Source organism: Bombina bombina, chromosome 1 (genome assembly GCF_027579735.1).
Source record: "Bombina bombina isolate aBomBom1 chromosome 1, aBomBom1.pri, whole genome shotgun sequence".
NCBI lineage: Eukaryota > Metazoa > Chordata > Amphibia > Anura > Bombinatoridae > Bombina > Bombina bombina.
Genome location: NC_069499.1, coordinates 1,573,043,997 through 1,573,067,795, shown reverse-complemented (window position 1 = coordinate 1,573,067,795; position 23,799 = coordinate 1,573,043,997). Strand labels below are relative to the sequence as shown.

Genomic DNA, 23,799 nt, shown 5'->3' with positions numbered 1-23,799 from the left:
TTCTGTTCCTTCCTTGTATCCTTTTTTTTTTTTTTTATAAATTTATTTTATTGCCAACAGTGCAAATCACAATTTTCACTTGCATCACGCAGGACAATAAAAAATTAAAATAAAAATAATACCGAAAAAATTATACCATGACATCTCATTTATCATATGTCAATAACTGACTTTTGTTTAAAGAGTTAAAAGTCAATAATAATTCTCATTTTAAAAAAAAAATAATCATACTGTTGGGAGTTTTCGAGAAGGGGAGAAAAAAGAACCCTCCTATTTATAATAAAAGAAAAGAAAAAAAAAAAAGAAAAAAAGTTGGGAATATCATCCTCCTCCTGCCACCGGAAACGCCTTCACCCCATCAACATATGTTACGGCGGGGTATTCTAGTTACCCCAAAATTCATATCTCAGGGAGTTATCTCGCGGAAACCAGTTACCCATGCTGGTGGAAACAGATACGTCTTTGAATAGAAAGAGGATAGGACCTAATTAGCGGAAGCCAATCCAGAAGGAAGACTCCTACTCTACTTTCCACTAAAAAATTTGTATGGAAGGACTCAAATAAAATCTGGGATTGAATTTCTTTAAGGAAACGTGTAAAACTTGGAGCTACATGATCTTTCCAGCTCTTGACTATTAGCTGTCTTGCAATCAGAATAATTGTATTTAATGCTTTTATCACCTGCTTAGGACGAAAATCTGATTTGGTTAGGAAAAATATCTCTTCAGCTGAAAAAAGGCTCAAATCTTTGTAATGCTTGCTATACCAATACCTAATCTTTTGCCAAAATTGTTGAATTTTGGGGCAAGTCCAAAACATATGGAGGGTATCAGCCTTGTTAAAGGAGCAACGAGGACATCTAAAGACTTGAGTAGGATAAAATCTAGACATTTTATCAGGAGACAGATAGTAGTTGTTAATTAATTTTAAGTGCGATTCTCTCCATGATACAGAAATCTGTAACTTTTCTAACTCCAAGAAACTTCGCTCTATCCTATTCTCCTCTAGAGGAGGAAAATACCTTTTCCAAGAATTGAATAATTTATCTACAAGTAATTCCCCCTGTTTAGTCAATAGAATGTCATAGATCAATGATATTGAAGAGCGTCCCAACAAGAATTTACGGATTATATTCTTAATATCCATCCAGTCCAGAAGTGCTGTGATGTCCCATTTCTGGGAAAACACATAATGCCGTAACTGAAAATAGGCATAAAGGTTTGAGCTAGATATATTAAACTTTTGGAACAGCAATTCCGACGTAAGCATTTGGTTAGAGTCAAATATCTGATGAACATAGAACAAACCTACATCTGCCCAATGTCTAAAAGTCCTCTGATTAATGCCGGGCATAAATTCTGAGTTACCTATTATCGGAAGAAACTCAGAGAATAACTGGGAAATTTTCAAAACCCAGCAAATTTTATGCCAGGCTAAGATAACATTTTTAAAAGAAATCAATTTGCTTATGTTAGAGGGTAAATTTTTCAGGGGGCAATGTAAGATTACTTTCAATGAGAAAGGGGAAATCAAAAATTATTCTAACTCTAACGAGACAATCTTATTTAGGTCAGTAATCCAATCAAATGCTAACTTGGCTAAACAAGCCCAGTTGTATAATCTAAGATCTGGTAAAGCCAAACATGCCGAGGACTGTTTTTGCATCAGTCTATTCAAACCAATCCGTGGCTTTTTATTGCCCCAAATAAATTTAGATTGCCAGGACTGTAAATCATGGATATCTCTATTAGACAACAATAGAGGGAGGTTTTGTAAGAGATATAAAATCCTTGGAAAAATAATTGTTTTTATTAAATTAACTCTTGCTGACAAAGAAATTAAGAGGGAAGACCAATTTTCTAAATAATTTTTAATTTTCAGCAAAACAGGCGGAAAATTTAGTTTATACCACTTTGCAGGGTTTCTATGTAAGATGATACCTAGATACCGAAAGGACTCCACCACTTTAAAGGGGTGATCTACCCACTTAGAGCCATTTCTATGCAGCCAAAGAAGTTCACTCTTGTCAAAGTTAATTTTATACCCTGAAAAGGAAGAAAAGGAATTGAATAATTGCAGGACTAACGGAATAGAGTATTGTGCATTATCAAGAAAAATCAATAGATCATCCCCATAAAGAAGAATTTTTAACCTGGTAGAACCCAGCCGGATCCCGGTTAAACCATCCCTCAGCAAGATAGCAAACGGCTCTAATGCTAAATTAAAAAGCAACTGGGAAAGAGGGCATGCTTGCCTAGTCCCTCTTTTAAGTGATATATATGGAGTGAGGCAGCCATTGATGCAGAGATATGAAATAGGGTTTTTATATAAATTTCTAATAAATTCGAGAAACTGATTCTTGAATCCGAATCGCTCTAATGCTGTAAATAAGTAATTTCAATTCACTGCATCAAAGGCTTTTTCTGCACCTACAGTAAGAATAGCTGCTTCACTAACCTTTTTAAATTCATCACTGTTTAAATCTAAGTTCCAAGCATAATCCAAAAAAGAAGTGGCTTTACGGATATTCTTAAGGGAATTCCTATCTTTCATAAACCCCGTTTGATCTAGATGAATAACTTTATCCAGCAGTTTTGCCATCTGGAAGACACAATAGCCGTCAATAATTTATAGTCTGCGTTAAGCACTGATATTGGTCTATAAGACCCCGATCCTCCGGGTCCTTACCTTTCTTCAAAATCAATGATATACGAGCCGCCGAGAAGTAGCTTGATATTGTATTACTAGAAGAAAAATAGAAATTAAATAGATTAACTAATGGTACTTTAATTTCTTCATTAAAAATTTTATAAAATTCTACCGGAATATAATCTAGTCCTGGAGATTTATTAATACTGGCTAATTGAATAGCCTCTAAAACTTCTTCCTCCGAAATAGGTCTATTTAGACCTAACAAATCTTCCTCAGAAATACTTGGCAGTTTAACACTGGCCCAGAAATTTGTTGCATTATCCGAGTTAACATTTGATTCTGAGTAAAGGTGTTGAAAGACCTTAAAGAACACTTTACCAATATCCTCTGCATTGGTGTATTTTCTATTATCGACTTTAATAGCAGAAATAAGATTCTTACTTTTCCTAATCTTTACTAATCTCGCCAAAAATTTAGCTGAGTTCCCATGGTATCCCCTAAATTGATAATTAATTTTCAGTTCTTCTTGGGATCTTTGTTTTAAAAGAAATATATCTTTCCCTTTTAAGCTTGCAGTATCTATCCCAATTATCCGTAGATTCATTGGTATAAAACCTCCTAAGTGCATTCCTAACTTGAGCCGCTAATTGTGATTCCTGCACCAGGGCTTTCTTCTTCCAACTACACAGATAGGCTTTAATTTCCCCCCTCAACACAGCTTTAGCTGCCTCCCAGAAAACCTCGGGTTTATTAAATTGACTTGTATTAAAAGTAGTATAATCCTTCCATTTCTGTTTTAACCAATTAATAAATCTGGGACTATCAGACAGGAACCGGGGAAAAAAGAATGAAGTATTTTAAATCTTAGGGCGAGCAATAGCAGAAAGTGTAAATGAGATTAGTGCGTGATCCGAAATCACAATGTCATGAATATTTGCTTCTGATCTATACAGTGCTAATGGTTTTGAAATCAAGAACAGATCAATTCTAGATAACGTCATGTGTTTTTGACTCACAAGAAAAACTGCGTTGATCGGGATTTTTAAGTCTCCATATATCTATTAAATTTAATTCATGACAGAATTTTTTAAAATATTTTGCAATTTTATAGTTTTCTCGTAAATTTTTTAAGGACAACCTGTCCAATACTGGGCACAACGACATGTTGAAATCTCCCCCTAATATTAAGTTAGCTGCTGAAAAGGGAAATAACTTGCTCTTGATAGCATCCCAAAATACCGGAGAAAATTAATTGGGGCCATATAAATTACAAACATAGTTACAGCCATTAATCTGGATATGTAGAATCATAAATCTTCCCTCTGGGTCAGCCTCCATTTTAACAATGTTATAATCTTATACGTTTTTATGCAACAAGATCGCAACTCCTGATCTCCTTTTAACTGCCGGAGCAGCAACACATTCACCCACCATTTACATTTCAGTTTCACTAATTCTGATTCTTTAAGATGTGTTTCTTGCAGCATTACTACATCGGGGTTAAATTTAGCAAGATACTTAATAATTAATTTGCGTTTTCTAGGAGATGTTACGCCCCCCACATTCCAGGAGAGTATATTAATCTTAGTCGTCATCTAATAAGATACCTCTTTCTAAGAGAAACATATATCCATCCGATACAACACTTATTTAGCGACTCTGAGTAGGAGACGCAACCGGTGAAGGGGGGAGGAGGAGGAAAAAATATTTTAAAAACACTAAGCACAAAAAGAGAAATAATGCTTCCCATTCTCAATGCATATACCAAACCTTGCCACAATTTAGACAAAAAATATATTTCAACCAGTTTCAAGCTATCAGTTTTTCTTTTTAAAAAATCAACAGAAAATATACCAAAGATACATGTATAAAAAAAAAAAGATATTATAGTCCGTAATGACTAGCAACAATTTAGTCAAATACATTTTAAATTTATATTTAAATCAAAGATAGCTTCACCACTGGGCTACAGGCCACCAATAAATTCCTGAGCCTCTTGGGGATTATTAAGCACATGTCTAGTACCGTTCTCTTCTACTATGATCTTTGCAGGGCATATTACCCGTGCTTTCAAGCCTTTACTGGTGATCCTAGCACAGTAGGGAGGGAATCATTTGCTTACTCTTAGAGGAAGTTTCTACCGAAAAATCTTGAAACACTAATAGTTTGTTTTTCTCAAAAATAAATTCCTCTGACTTCCTATATAATTTAAAAAATTCTACCTTGTCTTGGTATCTAAGCAACTTGAAAATGCACATTCTGCTCCTATTAGTGGAAGTTATACTAGATTTCCTTGGGCCAACCCTATGCGCTCTTTCTACTACTAGGGGGAGTTGTTGAGCAGGGAAACCTAGCGCTTTAGGGAGTAGCAAGAAAGTAACCTTCATAAGATCCTCGTACTCAGGAGATTCTGGCAATCCGATAATTCTAATATTATTCCGTCTGGAACGATCTTCAAGATCCTCCAGATGGGATTGTAAGCTAGAAATTTTAACCTCCTGATTATGCACTAATTTATCTTGGACATTAGCTCGATCCTCCAAGTCTGAGATCCTGTTTTCTGCCTCATTTATTCTTGATGCAAATTGCTTGACCTCATTTGAAAGAGATACAATATCTGTTGAAATGGTACTAAGCTCTTTTTTGATAATATCAAATTGAGGGGTAAATATGTCAGTTAGTTGTGATACTAAATTACATGTGTCAATGTGGGGTGTACCCCCATCTAAAGAGGGATCTAGTGTAGTGTCTACACTCTTAACCTTTCTATCCTTGATTTTAGGCGGCATTATGGGAGAACTTTGTTTCGCCTGTGTAATAAATCTTTCCATGTACACAGTGATTAATAAACGTGTGAAAAAGCAAACAACAAAATACAACAATTACAAAAAACTAAAAAGTGTAATATCCGTACAGTGGTAACAATTAGTCACCTAGGTGAGTAAGAAAAGTCAGGGGGAGATCTTCTGTGTGTGTGTGTTTTTTTTGTTTTTTGTTTTTTTAAGTGATAAGGACAGGTAAATAGTGAATAGTGAGATTAAGGCCTTTAGCATACACAAATATCTGTTACAGAGAGTAGACAAATAGAGAGAAAGGTTTAAACAGAGCATATACCACTCAATCTCAATAGACTGACCACCATATATTAGCAATAAAGAGCTTTGATGCTATTTGTCATAGAGACAAAAAAATAATAAATCATAGAGCATAGAATTGCTAGCAGTAGGTTAACAAGCACATATACACCACTTGTATCTCTCTTTTCCCCTTTCTCTTTCTTCCCTCTTTCTTTTCTCCCAAAATCAAATAATGGTCAGACATGGAATCAGAGTCTTCAAAATTAGGAGAGAGTTCCAACAGCTGAGTTGGTGATAGTAAAAAAAAAGTGGATCACCAGCTTGCAAAGTTCCACCAGCTAATCCTGTATTGGTATATATTAGAAGGGTCTCAGAACTGCGCAAGGTGAAAATATATAGATAGCCACAGCGAATGACCAGAGAGAAATATTCCTCCTTATAACTCTCTGAGAGAATTGACTTTTATACAAACACAAGACCAGCATACTTCTGCCCTTAGCCATTGCAGTGTAGTATGAAATAATCACCCTTGCCATAGCTCAGCATACTTATTTCAGTCAGACAAAGGTAGAATAAAAGACAAACAGGAGGATATTTATGAGACACGGCTCCTCGCCAACTTGCAACTGATAAATCACAAAGAGATAATCAGTGAGCCTGAGCACTTTGATGTTTTCCTCCTCCACACTCTTTTACTCCGGAATATCAGGGGAATATACAAGAGGGAACTGGCAAGTCTTACCAGGGAGCATTGAGGCTTAACGAATCCACCTTGGAAACCACAGCAGGAAAGAGCCGGCGTCTCCTCAGGCCTCTGAACGACCAGATGTAACTCTCTACCGCGAGGAAGGAGCGCTGCCCACAGATCACTCCGCGGACAAACCGCCCCGACCTACAAGCGGTTACTCCACTCAGAAGGCCCAGAAATTTAGCAGGGATCAGCTTGTTTTCCGCCTTTAACAGGCGCGCCACTCCTCTCCTGCCCGTGTGTTTCCTCCGTGGCTAATGCGGTATCCACCGCTGGGCTTGTCCGCCAACTTGGGGCTTCCACGGCACAGGCTTAGACACAGCCTGAAGTCCCGCTGCAAATCCCAGACGATCTGGGTATAACGGGCTAGCAAATGCTGGGGGAGATGTCCTCGCTCCTGATCTCCAGAGCACCACGAGCTATACAGCGTGTCTAACAGCTCCGCCCCCACCGGAAGCCTTGATCTCCTTCCTTGTATCCTAATCCTAAGAATACTCTTGAAAGGTCTTTACATTCTTTGGATGTGGTAAGAGCTTTGAAATATTATGTTGAGGTTATTACGATTTGAGAAAGACTTCTAGTCTATTTGTTATTTTTTCTGGCTCCTGGAAAGGTCAGAAAGCCTCTGCCATTTCTTTGGCATCTTGGTTGAAACTTTTGATTCACAAAGCTTATTTAGAGGCGGGGCAGTCTCCGCCTCAGAGAATTACAGCTCATTCTACTAGATCAGTTGCCACTTCTTGGGCTTAAGAATGAAGCTTCAGTTGATCAAATTTGCAAAGCAGCAACTTGGTCTCCTTTGCATACTTTTACTAAATGTTACCATTTTGATGTGTTTGCTTCTTCGGAAGCAGCATTTGGTAGAAAGGTTCTTCAGGCAGTTGTCTCAGTTTGATTCTAGTGCCTTTGATTTGAGTTTTTTGAAATTTTTAAGAAAACAATTTTTTGGGATTTAATTTCTCAGTTGATTTAGCTGTTATTTTATCCCTCCCTCTCTCTAGATTTCCACATCTTGGGTATTAAATTCCATTCATCACTAGCTCATGGACTCTAGCCACTTACATGAAAGAAAACATAATTTGTATAAGAACTTACCTGATAAATTCATTTCTTTCATAGTGGCAAGAGTCCATGAGACCCGCCCTTTTTTTTGTGGTTATGATTTTTGTATATATAAAGCATTTTATTTTTTCCAGTTCCTCTTTTTGTATGCTTTTTACTCCTTCTTTTACACCTCACTTCTTGGCTACATGTTAACTAAGGAATGAGTGAGGTGGGAGGTGTATTTATAGGCATTTTGAGGTTTGGGAAACTTTGCCCCCCCTGGTAGGAATGTATATCCCATACGTCACTAGCTCATGGACTCTTGCCACTATGAAAGAAATTAATTTATCAGGTAAGTTCTTACATAAATTATGTTATTTTTACTTTACGGTTAACCCTTATCTGTAAAGTGTACCAAGTGAGCGTGTTTTTAGTGAAGTGCAGCAATATATGAAAAAAACAGAAGCCGTTTAACAGGAGAACGTGTTATGCTTTCTGCACTATAATGTTTTTCTACTTAACTGGGAGTACCGAAGAAATCGTGTAGTGTTTAGCTTTGCAGTAGTGACTTAAATTTAATGTTATATCAGTGTGCAGTTTAATAGGGATTTATGCCATTTTTCTTTGTTTTGGGAAGCAATTTAATAAGTTCATTTTCAAGCACTTTATTTTTCCCAGTTGTTTACTTTTAATGTTTCAAATTGTAATAAGCATGTTCAGTTTATACCAGATTTATGTAGAAATTGTGTTGATTTTTCACAACTTTATATGTACAGAATATCGGCCCCTGTTATCGGTTAATGGCCTGAAAAGCAGTCCATAATCGGTATCGGCCTGAAAAAACGATATTGGTCTATCCCTACTTTGCAGTGCAGGTGCATGAGTGAGACTACAACCATAAATTTTAAGAACTGCTTTCTTTGCATTTCCATCACATCATAGGTGATGAGATAATAAATCACTTGCCACTAGCTTTTTGACGGTGTTTGACTTGCCCTTCTCTTATGCAATTGGTTGCCTGAGAATAGGGGACAGGATTGCACAAGAGAGGTCTTGTGGAATGTTAATTTTTGCTGAGTGCAGCAGCATTGCAGTGGCGATTCCAGATCGACACATTCTCTACTTGTGAACCTGTCTGCCTGCAATATGGGGAAATGAGACTGCAGCTCCTGTCCCTATCAATCAGCTAGATTATGAGTTTTGCGTTATGAGTCAAATAGCATTGTTATGGCCCATAACGCTTCATTTTCCCTAGCGCTGCTATTACAAGTCTTGTCGGTATAGGTGTAGTGCACACCTTCTTTTATAATGAGTCCATCCTGGGATCAAACGATCTCCTTTTGTATAACAGTTCCAAGAATAAGAAATCGTTTAAGGGTCACTTCAATCATTACATTTAACAAATGTAAAAATAACTTAACGGAAAGAAAATAAAACCAGTAAGGCCAATCAGCCAAATATCATCTAATGACCGGTAATGGGCTTCTTGGGTCAAATGTGTTAATAACAGCATAACAATTCTAAAGGTACACAAATGTAACAAATGTAACCCTATCTTGTTTCCAGAGAAGGGGGAGAAAGAGCAGAAAAGAAAGAGGGAGGGTAGGGAAGAGGGGGATAGGACCTGGGTGGGTGTGTTTTCTCTCGTTCCAGTTAGGGTGGGGAAAGGCGTGTAAGATTGTCCCATGGAGCCCAAATCTCTGAATGGAGGCCTAGCATTCCCTTATTGAGGAATACGGCTTCTTCCATTGTTTTTATATATGATAGTAGTTCGGCCACTTTTTGGAGGGAGGGAGTGGATTGCTGTTTCCAATTTCTGGCTATTAATTTGGTCGCCATTAGAATATAAATATATAGATATTTTTGGGCTTTAGGGAGCTTGGGAATATTAATGTGCAGGAGGTAAGTTTCAGGACCTACACCTATTGGAAGTTCCAACTGCCTACATAAGTTTATGACCTTGTTCCACAACTTTTTAATATTCGGGCACCCCCACCATATGTGTACGTCATCACCTATGTGGCCACAGTCTCATCAGCATTTTGCTGTGGTAGTGGGTGATATCCTACTCAGTCTCTTTGGGACCCAATGCCATCTTGTCAGTAACTTATAGTATAGCTCAAAAACTGTCACACAATGTATTACTTGTTTAGTGTCCGTTATGGCTTTTGTCCAGGTTTTAGCTTCTACTGCTATCTGTAGAGCTCTTTCCCAGGCTAATATATTGTGCGTTTTAGGTAGGGTAGGGGTATCTAGTAAATATTGATAGTGCATGGAAAGCGGTTTGATTCTTTGTTGTCCTGTACACGATCTAGACTCCCAGGATGTCAGTGACCGCGGCCCAATATGCAAGAATCCCCAACTGTGCAGGAGAGATCTAAAGCAAATTGTTTCGAAGTTAAGTTTTAGGGGGAGATTGTGTCTCCTTGTGGGAGGGCCATGCTGAACCTGTGTATAAATCGCTCACTTTCATTATGTTTAATTTAGTCCACTGATTACGGTTAGAGTCTGGCAAGCAACCTAGGAGACCTCTGATGCTGTGAATTGGAGAGGGGTGTGGGGCAATGAGTGGAAAGTGTCGTAAGGTATGCCATAGTGAGAGGCAGTCTTTTATGACCGGACTAAGTTGCGGCATGGTTAGATACCGCACACCTTTTAGCCAGTCACGCAACGTCAGTACCGCACTTTTAAAAAAGTCCTTTTTCAATGGTCTCCCATAGCGCCGGTATTACGAGTTTGCCTGGGAGGGCAAAAAATGAGCGGTACACTCTATAACCACAAGGTCTGTACCGCCATCTAAAGTCAGTAGTTATGAGTTTTATGTTACAAAGCTGTAACATAAAACTCATAACTAAAGTGTTAAAAAGTACACTAACACCCATAAACTACATATTAACCCCTAAACCAAGGCCCTCCCGCATCACAAACACTATAATAAAGTTATTAACCCCTAATCTGCCGCTCCCCGACATCGTCGCCACTATAATAAACCTATTAACCCCTAAAATGCTGCCCTCCCGCATTGCAAACACTATTTAAATATTAATAACCTTTAATCTGCCATCCACCCACCCACACCGCCGCTATAATAAACCTATTAACCCCTAAACCGCAAGCCCCCCACAACGAAATATACTAAAATAAACTATTAACCCCTAAACCTTACGCCCCCCTAACTTTATATTAAAATTACAATTTCCCTATCTTAAATTAAAACTTACCTGTCAAATTAAATAAATTAATTTTAAACTAACAATTAAACTAAGATAATTATTAAACTACAATTAAACTAAATACAAATTAAATTAAACTAAACTACACATTAAAAAAAATCCTAACACTACTCTAAAAATTACAAAAAGTATCTAATTATAAAAAAAATAAAATAACTAAATTACAACCCCCCCCCCACTAAATTACGAAAAATAAGAAACAAATTATCAAAAATAAAAAGAATTACACCTAATCTAATAGCCCTATAAAATATAAAAGCCCCCCCCAAATAAAAAAAAAACCCTAGCCTACAATACACTACCAATGGCCCTTAAAAAAGTATTTTGTGGGGCATTAATCTAAAATAACCTAAGCTCCCCATTGCCCTGAAAAGGGCATTTGTATGGGCATTGAAGTTCCGCTGGAAGGATCCATCCAGCCGACGAAGTCCTCATCCATGCGGCAAGAAGTCTTCATCCAGACGGTATCTTCTATCTTCATCCATCCGGCGCGGAGCGGGTCCATCCTGAAGACATCCGGCGTGGAGCATTCTCTTCATACGGTCTCCGCCGTAAACTGGAACTTCAATGGAAGTGACTTTATCCAAGATGGTGTCCCTTGCATTCCTATTGGCTGAAAGATTTCAATCAACCAATAGGATTAGAGCTGCTAAAATCCTATTGGCTGTTCCAATCAGCCAATAGGATTTGAGCAGCACTCATCCTATTGGCTGATTGGAACAGCCAATAGGATGAGAGCTCAATCCTATTGGCTGATTTTAACAGCCAATAGGATTTTAGCAGCTCTAATCCTATTGGCTGATTGAAATCTTTCCACCAATAGGAATGCAAGGGACGCCATCTTGGATGGCGTCACTTGCATTGAAGTTCCAGTTTACGGCGGAGACCGTATGAAGAGGATGCTCTGTGCCGGATGTATTCAGGATGGACCCGCTCCGCGCCAGATGAATGAAGATAGAAGATGCCGTCTGGATGAAGTCTTCTTGCCGCCTGGAGGAGGACTTCGCCGGCTGGATGGATCCTTCAAGCGGGACTTCAAGAACTGTAAGTGGATCGTCGGGGGTTAGTGTTAGGTTTTTTTAAGTTTTTTTGGGGGGTTTATTTTTAGTTTAGGGTCTGGGCATGTAAAAGAGCTAAATGCCATTTTAAGGGCAATGCCCATACAAATGCCCTTTTCAGGGCAATGGGGAGCTTAGTTTTTTTTTAGATAGTTATTTTATTTGGGGGGTTGGTTGTGGGGGTGGTGGGTTTTACTGTGGGGGGGTATTTGTGTTTTTCTTACAGGTAAAAGAGCTGATTTCTTTGGGGCAATGCCCCACAAAAGGCCCTTTTAAGGGCCATTGGTAGTTTATTGTAGGCTAGGGGTTTTTTTATTTGGGGGGGGGGGGGCTTTTTTATTTTGATAGGGCTATTAGATTTGGGTAATTCTTTTTTATTTTTGATAATTTGTTTCTTATTTTTTGTAATTTAGTGTTTGTTTTTTTATGTAATTTAGTTATTTTTATTTTTAGTAATTTTAGTGTTTATTTTTTTTGTAATGTTAGGTTTTAGTGTAAGGCAGCTTAGGTTTTATTTGACAGGTAAGTTTGTATTTATTTTAATTAGGTAGTTATTAAATATTAAATAGTTAATAACTATTTACTAACTAGTCTACCTAGATAAAATAAATACAAACTTACCTGTCAAATAAAATAGTTATTAATAATTGTAACTTTAGTTTAGCTGTATTTTAATTATGTTAAAGTTAGGGGGTGTTGGGCTTTGGGTTACGTTAGGATTAGATTTAGGGGTTAATAGATTTATTTAGTGGTAGTGATGTGGGAGGCCAGAGGTTTAGGGGTTAATAACTTTAGTATAGTGGCGGCGACATTGGGAGCGGCAGATAAGGGATTAATAGTTTTATGTAGGTGGCGGCAATGTTGGGGGTTGCAGATTAGGGGTTAATAATTGTATGTAGGTGGCGGCGGGTTTATGTTAGTGTGTTAGGTTTTTTAAATGTAACTTTTTCTTTCCCTATAGACATCAATGGGACTGCGTTACGGAGCTTTACGCTCAGTCATTGCAGGTGTTAGGCTTTTTTTAGCCCGCTCTCCCCATTGATGTCTATGGGGAAATCGTGCACAAGCACGTTAAAGCAGCCCTTGATTTTGGTGCGGTATGGAGCTCAACGCAACCATTTCGCTCGCGCAAGCCTGCTTTTTTAAAACTTGTAATAGCAGCGCTATAGGGAGGTGAAATAACGCCGCTTTTGTGGCGGTCGTTAAAATCCCTATAGCGCTCAAAACTCGTAATCTATCTGAATGTCTTTTCACTATAGACCTTGTGTTGTCACCACCAGCGCCTGTGGTGATGTCACAAGAGGGCGGGGCTAGCTGCTGAAGCTGCTAGTGAGAGACAGCTAGCTAGGCTGGGGAAGAAGGCTTTGGAAGCTGTATGTTAGCCCCCAGGCACCTTACAAGGACAAGGGAAGTCTGCCCTTTCAAATGAGGGGTCACTTTCCCCCTGTAAGTTGCAGGAGATCTCTGTAAAACCAGTGATTACCTGCAGAAGCATTGAGAATGCTGTTTAACATGAGGGGAGGGGCTCTAATGGAGCCCCTGTCTCCTCCCTGTTTGGAGTAGAAAAGACTGTGGCCTCTGCAACATGTTTTTTTTTCTTTCATGTAATTACCAAGAGTCCATGAGCTAGTGACGTATGGGATATACATTCCTACCAGGAGGGGCAAAGTTTCCCAAACCTTAAATGCCTATAAATACACCCCTCACCACACCCACAATTCAGTTTTACAAACTTTGCCTCCGATGGAGGTGGTGAAGTAAGTTTGTGCTAGATTCTACGTTGATATGCGCTCCGCAGAAAGTTGGAGCCTGGTTTTCCTCTCAGCGTGCAGTGAGTATCAGAGGGATGTGAGGAGAGTATTGCCTATTTGAATGCAGTGATCTCCTTCTACGGGGTCTATTTCATAGGTTCTCTGTTATCGGTCGTAGAGATTCATCTCTTACCTCCCTTTTCAGATCGACGATATACTCTTATATATACCATTACCTCTGCTGATTCTCGTTTCAGTACTGGTTTGGCTTTCTACAAACATGTAGATGAGTGTCCTGGGGTAAGTAAATCTTATTTTCTGTGACACTCTAAGCTATGGTTGGGCACTTTGTTTATAAAGTTCTAAATATATGTATTCAAACATTTATTTGCCTTGATTCAGAATGTTCAACTTTCCTTATTTTTCAGACAGTCAGTTTCATATTTGGGATAATGCATTTGAATTAATCATTTTTTTCTTACCTTCAAAAATTTGACTCTTTTTTTCCCTGTGGGCTGTTAGGCTCGCGGGGGCTGAAAATGCTTCATTTTATTGCGTCATTCTTGGCGCGGACTTTTTTGGCGCAAAAATTCTTTTCCGTTTCCGGCGTCATACGTGTCGCTGGAAGTTGCGTCATTTTTTTTACGTTATTTTGCGCCAAAGATGTCGGCGTTCCGGATGTGGCGTCATTTTTGGCGCCAAAAGCATTTTAGGCGCCAAATAATGTGGGCGTCTGATTTGGCGCTAAAAATATGGGCGTCGCTTTTGTCTCCACATTATTTTAGTCTCATTTTTCATTGCTTCTGGTTGCTAGAAGCTTGTCCTTTGGCATTTTTTCCCATTCCTGAAACTGTCATTTAAGGAATTTGATCAATTTTGCTTTATATGTTGTTTTTTTGTCTTACATATTGCAAGATGTCTCACGTTGCATCTGAGTCAGAAGATACTACAGGAAAATCGCTGTCTAGTGCTGGAGCTACCAAGCTAAGTGTATCTGCTATAATTTTGGTATCTGTTTCTCCAGCTGTTGTTTGTATTGCATGTCATGACAAACTTATTAATGCAGATAAAATTTCCTTTAGTACTGTTACATTACCTGTTGCTGTTCCGTCTAATTTTCAGAGTGTTCCTGATAAACATAAGAGATTTTATTTTTTAAATCCATTAAGAAGGCTATGTCTGTTATTTCTCCTTCTAGTTTACATAAAAGTCTTTTAAAACTTCTCTTTTTTCAGATGAATTTTTAAATGAACATCATCATTCTGATACTGATAAATCTTTGTATTTGTTCAAGATGGAATTTATTCGTTCTTTATTTAAAGAAGTATTAATTGCATTAGAAATAGAGGGTTCTGGTCCTCTTGATACTAAATCTAAACGTTTAAATAAGGTTTTTAAATCTCCTGTAGTTATTCCAGAAGTGTTTAATCTCCCTGATGCTATTTCTGAAGTAATTTCCAGGGAATGGAATAATTTGGGTAATTCTTTTACTCCTTCTAAACGTTTAAGCAATTATATCCTGTGCCATCTGACAGATTAGAGTTTTTTTGGGACAAAATCCCTAAGGTTATGGGGCTGTCTCTACTCCTGCTAAATGTACTACTGTTCCTACGGCAGATAGTACTTTATTTAAGGAAAATTGAATCCTTTCTAAGAAAAGCTTACTTATGTTCAGGTAATCTTCTTAGGCCTGCTATATTTTTAGCGGATGTTGCTGCAGCTTCAACTTTTTGGTTAGAAGCTTTAGCGCAACGAGTAACAGATCATAATTTTATAGCATTATTATTATTCTATATCATGCTAATAATTTTATTGGTGATACCATCTTTTGATATCATTAGAGTTGATGTCAGGTATATGTCTCTAGCTATTTTAGCTAGAAAAGCTTTATGGATTAAACTTGGAATGCTGATATGTCTTCTAAGTCAACTTTGCTTTCCCTTTCTTTCCAGGGTATTAAATTATTATCTCAATTGTTTCTGGAAGGAAGGGAACTTTTTTACCAAAGGATAAAAAATCTAAGGTAAATTTAGGTCTAATAGTCTTTTTCGTTCCTTTCCTCACAACAAGGAACAAAAGCCTGATCCTTCATCCTCAGGAGCGGTATCAGTTTGGAAACTATTTCCAGTTTGGAATATATCCAAGCCTTATAGAAATCTATAGCCAGCTCCTAAGTACCCATGAAGGTACGGCCCTTATTCCAGCTCAGCTGGTATGGGGCAGATTACGTTTTCTTCAAAGAAATTTGGATCAATTCCGTTCTCAATCTCTGGTTTCAGAACATTGTTTCAGAAAGGTACAGAATTGGCTTCAAGTTAAGGCCTCCTGCTAAGAGATTTTTTCTTTCCCGTGTCCCAGTTAACACAGCAAAGGCTCAGCATTTCTGAAATGTGTTTCAGATCTAGAGTTGGTTGGAGTAATTATGCCAGTTCCAGTTCTGGAACAGGGGCTGGGGTTTTATTTTATCTCTTCATTGTACCAAAGAAGGTCAATTCCTTCAGACCAGTTCCGGATCTATCAATATTGAATCGTTATGTAAGGATACCAACATTCAAGATGGTTACTGTAGGACTATCCTGCTTTTTGTTTAGCAAGGGCATTATATGTCTACAATAGATTTACAGGATGTGTATCTGCATATTCCGATTCATCCAGATCACTTTTAGTGTCTGAGATTCTCTTTTTAGACAAGCATTACCAGTTTTTTGGCTCTACCGTTTGGCCTAGCCTCAGTTCCAAGAATTTTTTTCAAAGGTTCTCGGTGCCCTTCTTTCTGTAATCAGAGAACAGGGTTTTGGTATTTCCTTATTTGGACGATATCTTGGTATTTGCTCAGTCTTCTCATTTTCGAAGAATCTCATACGAATCGACTTGTGTTGTTTCTTCAAGTTCATGGTTGGAGGTTCAATTTACCAATCAGTTCATTGATTCCTCAGACAAGGGTAACCTTTTTAGGTTTCTAGATAGATTCAGTGTCTATGACTCTGTCCTTGTCAGACAAGAGAAGTTTAACATTGATATCAGCTTGTCAAAACCTTCAGTCACAATCATTCCCTTTGGTAGCCTTATGCATGGAAATTTTAGGTCTTAGGACTGCCGCATCAGATGCGATCTCCTTTGCTCGTTTTCACATGCGACCTCTTCAGCTCTGTATGCTGAACCAATGGTGCAGGGATTACTCAAAGATATCTCAATTAATATCTTTAAACCGATTATACGGCACTCTCTGACATGGTGGACAGGTCACCATCGTTTAGTTCAGGGGGCTTCTTGTTCTTCCAACCTGGACTATAATCTCAACAGATGCAAGTCTTACAGGTTGGGGAGCTGTGTGGGGGTATCTGACGGCACAAGGGGTTTGGGAATCTCAGGAGGTGAGATTTCCGATCAATATTTTGGAACTCCGTGCAATTTTCAGAGCTTTCCAGTCTTGGCCTCTTCTGAAGAGAGAGTTGTTCATTTGTTTTCAGATAGACAATGTCGCAACTGTGGCATACATCAATCATCAAGGAGGGACTCACAGTCCTCTGGTTATGAAAGAAGTATCTCGAATTTTGGTTTGGGCGGAATCCAGCTCCTGTCTAATCTCTGCGGTTCATATCCCAGGTATGGACAATTGGAAAGCGGATTATCTCAGTCGCCAAACGTTGCACCTGGGCGAATGTTCTCTTCACCCAGAGGTATTTCCTCAGATTGTTCAATGTGGGAACTCCCAGAAATAGATCTGATGGCTTCTCATCTAAACAAGAAACTTCCCTGGTATCTGTCCGGATCCCGGGATCCTCGGGCGGAGGCAGTGGATGCATTATTTTCTTCCTTACAAGTGTCATCCTGCCTATATCTTTCCGCCTCTAGTTCTTCTTCCAAGGGTATTCTCCAATATTCTAAAGGAATGCTCGTTTGTCCTGCTGGTAGCTCCAGCATGGCTTCACAGGTTTTGGTATGCGGATCTTGTCCGGATGGCCTCTTGCCAGCTGTGGACTCTTCCGTTAAGACCAGTCTTTCTGTCTCAAAACCTTAATTTTAAGGTATGGAGTTTGAACGCTTGATTCTTGGTCAAAGAGGTTTCTCTGACTCTGTGATTGATACTATGTGACAGGCTCGTAAATTTGTATCTAGAGAGATATATTATAGAGTCTGGAAGACTTATATTTCTTAGTGTCTTTCTCATCTTTTTTCTTGGCATTCTTTTTGAATACCGAGAATTTTTCAGTTTCTTCAGGATGGTTTAGATAAAGGTTTGTCCGCAAGTTCCTTGAAAGACAAATCTCTGCTCTTTCTGTTCTTTTTCACAGAAGGTTTGCTAATCTTCCTGATATTTATTGTTTTGTACAACCTTTGGTTCGTATAAAACCTGTCATTAAGTCAATTTCTCCTCCTTGGAGTTTGAATTTGGTTCTGGGGGCTCTTCAAGCTCCTCCTTTTGAACCCATGCATTCTTTGGTCGTTATATTACTTTCTTGGAAAGTTTTTGTTTCTTTTGGCCATCTCTTCTGCCAGAAGAATCTCTGAATTATCTACTCTTTTTTGTGAGTCTCCTTTTCTGATTTTGCATCAGGATAAGGCGGTGCTGCGAACTTCTTTTGAATTTTTTACCTAAGGTTGTGAATTCTAACAACATTAGTAGAGAAATTGTGGTTCCTTCATTATGTCCTGATCCTATGAATTCTAAGGAGAAATCATTGCATTCTTTGGATGCTGTTAGAGCTTTGTAATATTATGTTGAAGCTACTAAGTCTTTCCGAAAGACTTCTAGTCTATTTGTCATCTTTTCCGGTTCTAGAAAGGCCAGAAAGCTTCTGCTATTTCTTTGGCATCTTGGTTGAAATCTTTATTTCATCATGCCTATGTTGAGTCGGATAACACTCCGCCTCAAAGGATTACAGCTCATTCTACTAGGTCAGTTCTACTTCCTGGGCGTTTAGGAATGAAGCTTCGGTTGATCAGATTTGCAAAGCAGCAACTTGGTCCTCTTTGCATAATTTTACTAAATTCTACCATTTTGATGTGTTTTCTTCTTTTGAAGCAGTTTTTGGTAGAAACGTACTTCAGGCAGTGTTTTCAGTTTGAATCTTCTGCTTATGTTTTTTCATTAAAATTTTATTCTGGGTGTGGATTATTTTCAGCAGGAATTGGCTGTCTTTATTTTATCCCTCCCTCTCTAGTGACTCTTGCGTGGAAAGATCCACATCTTGGGTAATCATTATCCCATACGTCACTAGCTCATGGACTCTTGCTAATTACATGAAAGAAAACATAATTTATGTAAGAACTTTCCTGATAAATTCATTACTTTCATATTAGCAAGAGTCCATGAGGCCCGCCCTTTTTTGTGGTGGTTATGATTTTTTTGTATAAAGCACAATTATTCCAATTCCTTATTTTATATGCTTTCGCACTTTTTTCTTATCACCCCACTTCTTGGCTATTCGTTAAACTGATTTGTGGGTGTGGCGAGGGGTGTATTTATAGGCATTTAAGGTTTGGGAAACTTTGCCCCTCCTGGTAGGAATGTATATCCCATACGTCACTAGCTCATGGACTCTTGCTAATATGAAAGAAATGAATTTATCAGGTAAGTTCTTACATAAATTATGTTTTTGCAAAGCCGCATCACTAAGAAGGCGATTAGTTCAGAGGTGCAAGCATCACCTCGAGATAAAAACATAGATTTGGAGTGGTCAGGCGGGGTTGGTGGGGAATCTTTACAAATATGAAATGCAATAACATATTTTTGTGAGAATTTAGCACTGGGAGAATGACATAGCTCGTGTTTTGCTTTTACTGTAAACCGCTGTAAAGATACACACAGAGAGCCCGGGTTGTTTGTAGTCACAACATGAACCAATGACTGAGAAGCAGCAGGATTAGTCACATTTTCTGTTGTACACATCTCGCACCAGTAAAGCTCTGTGTGTTTTCCTTAAAAGCTTGTTTTTCAATGGAATTATTTTTAATGAACACACTAAAGTCTCTGGTATCCTGCAGGGTAAGGCATTTTATTATGTGTTTTTGTTTTTCTACTATAGAAACTTAAGTGACAGTTAAGGGCATTTGTCATATATGAATGATCATCTGTGTTTTTTCCCTATGAAGCATTTGGCAATTTCATCATTGTTTATATATAAAAAGTTCTTTTACAGGTAGCCCTCAGTTTACGCCGGGGTTAGGTTCCAGAAGGAATGGTTGTAAATCAAAACCGTTGTAAATTGAAACCTAGTTTATAATGTAAGTCAATGGGAAGTGAGGGAGATAGGTTCCAGGCGCCTCTCAAAATTGTCATAAGTAACACCTAATACATTATTTGTAAAGCTTTGAAATGAAGACTTTAAATGCTAAACAGCATTATAAACCTAATAAAATAATCACGCAACACAGAATATATAATTAAACTAAGTTAAATGAACAAAAACATTTGCTAAACAGCATTATAAACCTAATAAACTAATCACACAACACAGATTTCTCTTGCATGTTTCTGCAAACAGTTCTTTCTATGCATTCCAATCTAGACTGATTTATAGACAGGAAGATCTTGTTCCTTTGAAATCTGCTCGATAGCTCAGGTCTGGTTAAACTGATTAATTTCAGCTTGCTTAGCTTTGCTGCAACACAAGCGGACAGCTCCCCCTACTGGCTATTTTAATAAATGCACTGCTTCTCAATGCTTTTCAATAGCAGTCACATGACTGGAAAAAAGGTTGTTATTCTGAAACGGTGTAAATTGAACCGTTGTAAAACGAGGGCCACCTGTATTTGTAACTGTGTTACTGTAATTGAAACTCAGAAATACAACATATGAGATAAATAATTTATTTTGCCTCTGTTTAACTCTTTGGCACCCAGAGATGTCTACAACACATGAATCTAAGGGGTTAAAGCGACTTAACTGCGCATGTGAAATTTGTCCAAGATGGCACTAAGCAACCCCTATGTAAAGAGTGAATCTTATGATCAGAGTTGTACTAAGTGACAGCGCAGGTGATCTGTTCATGCAGAGATTGTATATATTTGCCGTCACAAACGTATTGCCAGGCATGGGGCAAATTCATTTACTGTGCTATTAGAAATAGCAGTTATCACTTCAGCTAATAGGTCATTTATCAATTTTATTTAGTAAAGTCATAATGTCGCACATCATCCTGCACATCTGAACCAGGGATAGGCACAGACAAAGGGGCCTAGTTATCAAGCCGTCAAACTCAAATACGCTGGAATTCCACAGAGTATTTGTGGCGAGGCTGATTCGCCTTAGTTATCAAGCCCTAGATACAAAAGTAGAATTTAGTGATGTAAGCTTCGATCCGCCGGACTCAGTCCGACACAGATCGATTCTTACGTCACTACAGATGTTCCGCACACAAGTGCGGCACAATCTGACTACTTTTGTTAGTTCTCAAAAAACTAGCAGGTACGCTCGGCACTTTTCCGGCCCAGCGTACCTGGTTTTCAATCCGCCGCCCTGGAGGCGGCGGATCCCATAGGAATCAATGGGAGTCTGACCATAGCGAAAGTTCATGTTCGCTGCTGCCAGACATCCCATTGATTCCTATGGGAAACGTCTACACCTAACACCCTAACATGTACCCCGAGTCTAAACACCCCTAATCTGTCCCCCCCTACACCGCCACAACTAAATAAAGTTATTACCCCCTAAACCGCCACTCCCGGAGCCCACCACCACTCTAATAAACTGATTAACCCCTAAACCGCCGCTCCCGGTCCCCGCCACAACTATAATATATGTATTAACCCCTAAACCTCCGCTCCCAGACCCTGCCGCCACCTACATGATACCTATTAACCCCTATCCTGCCCCCCCTACACCGCCGCCCTCTATAATAAATTAATTAACCCCTATCCTGCCCCCCATACCGTCGCTACCTATAATAAATGTATTAACCCCTATGCTGCCCCCCACTACACCGCCGCCACTGTAATAAAATTATTAACCCCTAAACCTAAGTCTAACCCTAACACCCCCCTAACTTAAATATTAATTAAATACATCTAAATAAATATTATTCTTATTAACTAAATTAATCCTATTTAAAACTAAATACTTACCTTTAAAATAAACCCTAATATAGCTACAATATAAATAATAATTATATTGTAGCTATCTTAGGATTTATTTTTATTTTACAGGCATCTTTCAATTTATTTTAACTAGGTACAATAGCTATTAAATAGTTATTAACTATTTAATAGCTACCTAGCTAAAATAAATAGAAATTTACCTGTAAAATAAAAACTAACCTAAGTTACAATTACACCTAACACTACACTATACTTAAATAAATTATTCCTATTTAAAACTAAATACTTACCTGTAAAATAAACCCTAAGATAGCTACAATGTAATTAATAATTACATTGTAGCTATTTTAGGATTTATATTTATTTTACACATAACTTTGTATTTATTTTAGCTAGTTAGAATAGTTATTAAATAGTTATTAACTATTTAATAACTACCTAGCTAAAAGAAATACAAAATTACCTGTAAAATAAATCCTAACCTGTTACAATTAAACCTAACACTACACTATCATTAAATTAATTAAATAAATTACCTACAAATAACTACAATTCAATACAAACTAAAGTACAAAAAATAAAAAAAGCTAAGTTACAAAAAATAAAAAAAATAAGTTACAAACATTTTAAAAATATTACAACAATGTTAAGCTACTTACACCTAATCTAAGCCCCCTAATAAAATAACAAACCCCCCCAAAATAAAAAAATTCCCTACCCTATTCTAAATTAAAAGTTCAAAGCTCTTTTACCTTACCAGCCCTTAAAAGGGCCTTTTGCGGGGCATGCCCCAAATAATTCAGCTCTTTTGCCTGTAAAAGAAAAATACAACCCCCCCAACATTAAAACCCACCACCCACATACCCCTAATCTAACCCAAACCCCCCTTAAAAAAACCTAACACTAATCCCCTGAAGATCATCCTACCTTTAGTCGTCTTCAGCCAGCCGACCATCGATGGAACCGAAGAGGAGATCCGGAGCGGCAGAAGTCATCATCCAAGGGGCGCTGAAGAAATCTTCCATCCGGGCGATGTCATCTTCCAAGCGGCGTCTTCAATCTTCATCCATCCGGAGCGGAGCCATCTTCAGACGAGCCGACGCGGAGCCATCCTCTTCTACCCGACGACTACCGACGAATGGATATTCCTTTAAGTGACGTCATCCAAGATGGCATCCCTCGAATTCCGATTGGCTGATAGGATTCTATCAGCCAATCGGAATTAAGGTAGGAAAAATCTGATTGGCTGATTCAATCAGCCAATCAGATTGATCTCGCATTCTATTGGCTGATCGGAACGGAGCCATCTTCTTCCCAGCCGACGCGGATCCAACCTCTTCAACCGACGCCTACTCGCCAAATGACAGTTCCTTTAAATGACGTCATCCAAGATGGCGTCCCTCGAATTCCGATTGGCTGATAGGATTCTATCAGCCAATCGGAATTAAGGTAGGAATATTCTGATTGGCTGATGGAATCAGCCAATCAGATTGAAGTTCAATCCGATTGGCTGATCCAATCAGCCAATCAGATTGAGCTTGCATTCTATTGGCTGTTCCGATCAGCCAATAGAATGCGAGCTCAATCTGATTGGCTGATTGGATCAGCCAATCGGATTGAACTTCAATCTGATTGGCTGATTGGATCAGCCAATCAGATTTTTCCTACCTTAATTCCGATTGGCTGATAGAATCCTATCAGTCAATCAGAATTGAAGGGACGCCATCTTGGATGATGTCCATTAAAGGAATATCCAGTCAGCGTCGGCTCGTCTGAAGATGGCTCCGCTCCGGATGGATGAAGATTGAAGACGCCGCTTGGAAGATGACATCGCGCGGATGGAAGAATTCTTCAGCGCCGCCTGGATGATGACTTCATCGGGTGGAAGATTTCTTCAGCGCCCCTTGGATGATGACTTCTGCCGCTCCGGATCTCCTCTTCGGTTCCATCGATGGTCGGCTGGCTGAAGACGACTAAAGGTAGGATGATCTTCAGGGGGGTAGTGTTAGGTTTTTTTAAGGGGGGTTTGGGTTAGATTAGGGGTATGTGGGTGGTGGGTTTTAATGTTGGGGGGGGGTTGTATTTTTCTTTTACAGGCTGAATTCTTTGGGGCATGCCCCGCAAAAGGCCCTTTTAAGGGCTGGTAAGGTAAAAGAGCTTTGAACTTTTTAATTTAGAATAGGGTAGGGAATTTTT

At 38.6% G+C, this 23,799-nt stretch overlaps 1 protein-coding gene across 1 annotated transcript in view; it reads left to right on the top strand.

Moving 5' to 3' along the window:
* STX8 (syntaxin 8) overlaps positions 1-23,799 on the top strand; it is an 848,919-nt gene that overhangs the window by 90,905 nt on the left and 734,215 nt on the right. The gene's annotated exons all lie outside the window — the stretch shown is intronic.